Source organism: Carettochelys insculpta, chromosome 2, assembly GCF_033958435.1.
Source record: "Carettochelys insculpta isolate YL-2023 chromosome 2, ASM3395843v1, whole genome shotgun sequence".
In the NCBI taxonomy this organism is placed as follows: domain Eukaryota; kingdom Metazoa; phylum Chordata; order Testudines; family Carettochelyidae; genus Carettochelys; species Carettochelys insculpta.
Genome location: NC_134138.1, coordinates 204,361,298 through 204,368,048, shown reverse-complemented (window position 1 = coordinate 204,368,048; position 6,751 = coordinate 204,361,298).

Below are 6,751 nucleotides of genomic sequence, written 5' to 3'. Positions count from 1 at the left end.
AATCCCAGGTCACAATAATACAGAAAGGGTGCGTCTACAGTAACCAGCTACTTCGAAGTAGCCAGCACGTTGAAACAGCACACGGCGTGTCTACACGTGCCGTGTGCTATTTCGCATTGAAATCGACGTTAGGAGGCTAGACATCAAAATCGCTATTCCTATCTGAAGATGGGAATAGCGCCCTCCTTCAACATTCAATGTCGAAGTAGGGCATGTGTAGATGATCTGCGTCCCGCTACGTCGAAATAGTGGGGTCTTCATGGTGGGGTTGAGAGACGCTCTCTCCAGCCCCTGTGGGGCTCCATGGTCACCGCGTGCAGCAGTCCTTAGCCCAGGGCTTCTGGCTGCGGCGGCTGCTGCTGCTGCTGCTGCTGCAGCTGGGGGTCCATGCTGCATTCACAGGGTCTGCAACCGGTTGTCGGCTCTGTGGATCTTGTGCTGTTCAGGCCGAGTGTGTCTGTGAGGGGCCCTTTAAGGGAGTGGCTTGGGGCTTTGCTGGCCCCTTATTTCGACAGAGAGCACTTGTGTGTGTGGATACTCTGCATTTCCTTTCAGGATGGCTCCTTTCGACATCCCCCGTCGCTACTTTGACGTTGAACATCGACAGCACCAGCCCTGGAGGATGTGTAGACGATACGTGTTGAAGTAGCCTATTTCGATGTTCTTACGTCGAAATAGGCTACTTCGATGTAGTGTGCTAGTGTAGATGTAGCCAAAATGTGATACCATAAAGACTTGCAAGGGTATTGCAATCTCATGGTTAGAGCAGTTGGATACCATCCTAAAGACTTAGATTCTATTGCTGCCTCTGCAGCCAAATGTGTGTGAGGTTTTGGGAAATCTCTTTCACCAGACTTTTCCCAGGTAATCACTCCTGCATATAAATCAAAGGCTATTTCATAATCTTTACACAGCTGGGCTGATAGCCTCGACAGGCCTCTGGGGAAGGCAGGAGTGGTCCTGCTCCATGATCCCAGAAGAGACATGGCCTTGGGCAGAAGGGGCGGGGCTGGGACTAGGCAGCCCTCACTGGAGCATGCTGCATGGCACGCTGGCAGCAATTTAAAGGGTCTATGGTTGCTGCAACCACAGTAGCAGCAGCAGCTGTGACTGAGGCCCTTGTTTCTCCTGACCCCAGGGCAGTTGTCCCCTTCCCTGCTATTGGCAGGGTTGTGCATACACACAAGGAAGCTCAAGTAAGGTTGCATAGACAGAGTTCATGCTAGCATTTTCTAATTTGAGAGTTCTTTACAATCATTCCATTGCTATTAATCCTTTGTAATTCCTAATTTCTTATGGTTTAGTTTAGTCTAGAAAGCAACCTTAACTAAATTTAAATTAAGGGTTTTTTTTATTTCTTTCCAGAGTGCCATAAGATCACACAATTCCCATTTATTTTACCATGGATTAAAGAAAGGGATCCATGTTGCTTCTATCACAGCTACCAACACTTCTGGATTACATTGACCCCAGAATATCTTTACTTACATGTGGGATCTTGCTAGTATAGATGGAATTGCCCTCTAGTGAGTCCCCAGTGGTTATTGCTGTCAACCGCTTGTCTTCTCAGAGTCTTCACAGGCAATGTACACAGGATTCTATATTGTCAGCCCTACCCCTCAGATTCATACTGTCAAGCTGCCTGCAGTGGCTCATGACTTTGAGTGACCATCTCAGCGCAGACTGTTAAGCAAAAGAGCACAAATCCCAAACTGGTTGCTTGTTCTGTACTTAGGTTTCACCAATCAAGTGTGAATTGCTGCAGCTTAACATGGAGTCACAGACAGTCCCACTGGATGCTCTGATCTATCTAGCCATTTATGTGAGCTTGTCTTTGTGATAGATGGTCCTTTACACCAAAAATCACAGCACTATTCAGGTAATTCCTAGTCCAAAAGGACCAGTCATTTATCCCATGTCAATTGTGCCTTAGATCTCTCATCAAGGACATTTATAGTCAATCTTATAGCAAGCTAACAATTTATTAACCTGGAAAAAAAGAAGAGTTACTTACAAGTTTAAAGTAGGTAAACATGCACACACAAATGAGTTACAGTCTTATATTTCAAGGTAATAAAGGCTGCTCTAATATAAAAGGTCTGTATGTTCTCTATCATAACCCAACCAATGGAGCTTGGGGATCTCTTGTCTATGTCTAGAAATATTGCCCACTCCAAATTCCAAGAAGCATGGTGATACAGTTCCTTCTGATTAGGCACTCCACTGCAGAACTCAAACTGATGGAACAAATGTGGGCACCTGTGTCCTCCTCATCAGTGATAGGGTGGAAGGAGAGCAGCAGGAAGAGACAATCAGCAGTTTTTCTCCTTTGATGTTTCACAGTGACTCATTTGGTTTCAATGGGCCTTCTTGTGTGGAGAACCAGGAGTTTACTAATAATTGATTCTTTCCTGTTTAGTGAGTTACACAATTACAGAGGTTCACAATGCAATCACCCGATATAGCTTTATATCACGGGTTACAGATCTTATAAGAGAGATCAATACATGCAGTATGCTACAAGCAATTCATCAAGTTTAAACACTAAACACATTCTTACCTACTTAACATCTGTCTTAACAATACTAATACACAGGTGGGCCAGAGTAATTCCCAGCTTTGCTCTTGTCAGTGTTCATTGAAGTGTAGGGCCAGCAAAACACAAGTATGAAACCAGTAAGAGATATTTCAAGCTGCTAAATATGTAGCGTCACCAGTATTCAGAAAACACTCGACTTATGGCTTCTTTTCATAATTACATTCTGAATCCCATTACTTTCTCAGTGGCTTAGGCTTGGTCTACACTAGCAGATTAAATTGAATTTCTAAGGAATCAGGCCATACTACAAGATCCGTTCTGTCAACTTTATGGGCGTCTAAGGTTGACTATTGTACTCCTGCTTTATGTGAGGAATAACACCAAATTCAACCTTGCACGGTCACTCTTAGAGTAGTACAGATGTTGTGAAATAAGACATTCTTGGCCTCCTGGATGCGTCTCACAGTACCCCAACGTGACCATTCTGGCCACCACTTTCAGCTCTGTTGTTATCTAGAGCTGCGTCTACACGTGCACGCTACTTCGAAGTAGCGGCACTAACTTCGAAATAGCGCCCGTCACGTCTACACGCGTCGGGCGCTATTTCGAAGTTGAAATCGACGTTAGGCGGCGAGACGTCGAAGTCGCTAACCCCATGAGGGGATGGGAATAGCGCCCTACTTCGACGTTCAACATCGAAGTAGGGACGTGTAGACGATCCGCGTCCCGCAACATCGAAATAGCGGGGTCCTCCATGGCGGCCATCAGCTGGGGGGTTGAGAGATACTCTCTCTCCAGCCCTTGCGGGGCTCTGTGGTCACCGTGGGCAGCAGCCCTTAGCCCAGGGCTTCTGGCTGCTGCTGCTGCAGCTGGGGGTCCGTGCTGCATATACAGGGTCTGCAACTAGTTGTTGGCTCTGTGTATCTTGCACTGTTTAATGAAAGTGTGTCTGGGAGGGGCCCTTTAAGGGAGCGACTTGCTGTTGAGTCCGCCCCGTGACCCTGTCTGCAGCTGTGCCTGGCTCCCTTATTTCGATGTGTGCTACTTTGGCGTGTAGACGTTCCCTCGCTGTGCCTATTTCGATGTTGGGCTGAGCAACGTCGAAGTTGAACATCGACGTTGCCAGCCCTGGAGGACGTGTAGACATTATTCATCGAAATAGCCTATTTCGATGTCGCAACATCGAAATAAGCTATTTCGAAGTTGGGTGCACGTGTAGACGTAGCCTAGGTGTGCAGGAAAGAGCCCAGGAAAAATACATATTTAATTTCCTGTTTGGCCTGCATTGCAAGTGGAGCAGGCAGCAAACCTCAGCAGCACATGTGTCCATGAATTCTCAGAGTCACAGATGAGGTGAAACATGGAGAGTACAGGAGATCCAGGACTTCAGTGCTGGGGGAGTGAGGTGGTGGGGTGAGATCAGTGCCGGAAAAATATGAAGCAGAAAAGAAATGCAGACATATGCACCAAGATCTCATAGGGTATGGAGGAAAAAGGATACATCAGGGATGCCCAAGAGTACCATGTAAAAACAAAGAAGCTCAGGCAGGCATACCATAAAACACAGGAAGCAAATGGACATTTTGGATCATGAACCCTAAAATGCCACTTCTTTAAGTGGCTGCATGGGATTCTGGGGAGTGACCCAACCACTGCCATCAAAGAGTCCATGCCTACCTCTGAAAAGATTCCTCAGGAAGCCTCTGGCAATAGCAAGGAGCTCATGGATGAGGAAGAGCAGGAGACAACAATGATCAGCAGGTGAACAGAGTAGCGGATCTAACCAACAGCCAGGAACATTTTGTAACATTGGATCTCATCCCCTCCTCCCAGGATGTTTTGCCGCTGGGCCCAGATGACAGGGATGGCACCTCTGGTAAGTTCTCATTGTTAATCATTCATCTGACAAAGTGGGTCTTTGACCACGAAAGCTTACACTCCAAAAAATCTGTTAGTCTATAAGGTGCCACAGGGCTTCTCGTTGTTTTTACACATAAAAATGAACACAGCTACTCCCCAGATAATTGTTAATCATGCTACATGTGTGTTAAGGCAATTGGGCATGATCTGTGGTGGCCACTGTATTTACACAGCCTGGGGCCCCTGGAACAGCTACTTACTTTATCAGGGATGGAGCACTGATCCTCCTTGTGCATCTCCATAAAGTTCTCAGAGTCTCCTCAAAAATTTTTGGGGAGGCCTGCCTTATCCTGCTTCCTCGATAGGACGCCCTTCCATGCCAAGCCATGTCATGGCATCATAGACCAGTGCAGAATACCAACCAGTCTTGTGCCCACATTCAGTCAGCATCTGTTCCTTATCAATGCTTATTATTCTAAGGAGACTAATATCTAGTTTTTGCAAACCAGAGGGATCAGGAAAAGGAACATTAAGCTATTATACGGTAGCAAAAGATGCTCTGCCATGCCTGGACCACCCATCTCCCTAAGCTTCTGGGGAAGGAAAACTTTTGCTCTCCAAGCTAAGTGTGTGGGGAGACCTTGCTCACACAGACTGAGAGAGCAAGGCACACAGCCACAGCGAGGAAAGTGCAAGCTGCTTTGTTATGCCTGGACACGCCCTTCTTATCCTTGAGCTGCTGGAGGAAGGGAAACTTTCCCTCTAACAGCAGGGCTCAGAGTAGAAGCTTGTGGTGACTGCAAGAGACAAAATAGTACAGCTGCATTGCCATGCTTGCCCACGACCTCCCTTTCTTTTCTTGGACACTGGGGGAAAAGAAAGGCTCAGTGTTCCAGCAAAGTGGGAGGAGAAGAACAAAATGACCACCACTGCTTTTCTAATCACAGATTTGAAAGCATGCTCCCAAACTGTGCCTTACCATGGCTGGAAGTGAACCAAGTCAAGCAGGTCCATTAAGATCTCTGTGTAGTACCTGCCGCACAGAAGACACTTATATTCCAAAACTTATCTTTGCATGGAATACATCCCTATTGTTTTTCACAGAGGTTCTTTCATGACATTCCTTTGTGTGTGGCTAAACTTTATATTTTGTTACAGTGTGCTCACCAGTGGGCCCTTTGACCTCCACTTCCCTCCCACCCCCTGCCAGCTGTTAGATTAGCACAGTTCTGCAGGAGAAAATGAACATGGGAATGTAAGTTCACAGAGCACATAGAAGCTCCCCACACAGACAGGGCACAGTTACATGTACAGAGGAGAACCACGCTGGAGGCGAGGCAGGCTGATTGGGAAGAAAGGAGAGTGCCCAGATAGTACAAATTGGAGACCCAGGAGATGTTGCAGCTGATGAGGCAGCAAACAGAGCTCCTTCAGGGCCTGATACAAGAGCATAGAGCCCCACTGCAGCCCCTGCTGAACCATATGACCTCCTTGCCACGTTCCCAAGCCTTCCCCCATCGCTATCCTAGAACACAGGGGAGAAGGTGGGCTGGGAGTCAAAATCAGCCCTGCAGTCAACTTCCAGGGTTGCTGATAAGAGCAGAAGGGCTGACATTGCTCCATCTGTGATGGCAAAATGCCCTTGCTTACCCACTCCCAATGTCCCTGCGATGAACTCCTTTTGTATCCCCCCAAATAAAAACAATTAAGCTGACAAAACCAGTATCTCTATTGCTTGTGTTGCACCATGTGGGGGGTGGTGAGAGAGTACAGGATTTACAGGCAAGCACACATCATTCATAGGGGGATCTCCTTAACAGCAATAGACATGACTGTTAGGTCGCTGTCTGGTCAGTCATAAAGCCGCTTTTCAAAGCTTTATGGATTAGGAGTACCCCTTGCTGTGCTCTCCTTATTGCTCTGGTGTCTGGCTGTTCATATTTACTGGCCAGGTAATCTGCCTTGGCTCTCCAGCTTGGCATGAAATTTTCCTCCTTGCTCTAACATAAATTATGAAGCACACAGCAGGCTGCAACCATGAGGGGAATGTTGCCTTCACTGAGTTCTAACAAAGTAAGGAGGCTCCTGAACCTGGCTTTTAAACAGCCAAATGCACATTCAGCTACCATTCTGCACTTGCTCAGCCTGTAGTTGAACTGTTCCTTACTGTAGTCCAGGCTGCCTGTGTATGGATTCATGAGCCAAGGGAGCAAGGGATAAGCTGGATCACCAAGAATCATCTCCATGTCTCCAATGATGATTTTCTGGTCAGGGAAGAAAATTCCATTCTGCAGCTTTCTGAACAGACTCAAGTTACTACAGATGTGTGCATTATGCACCTTTCCCAAACCT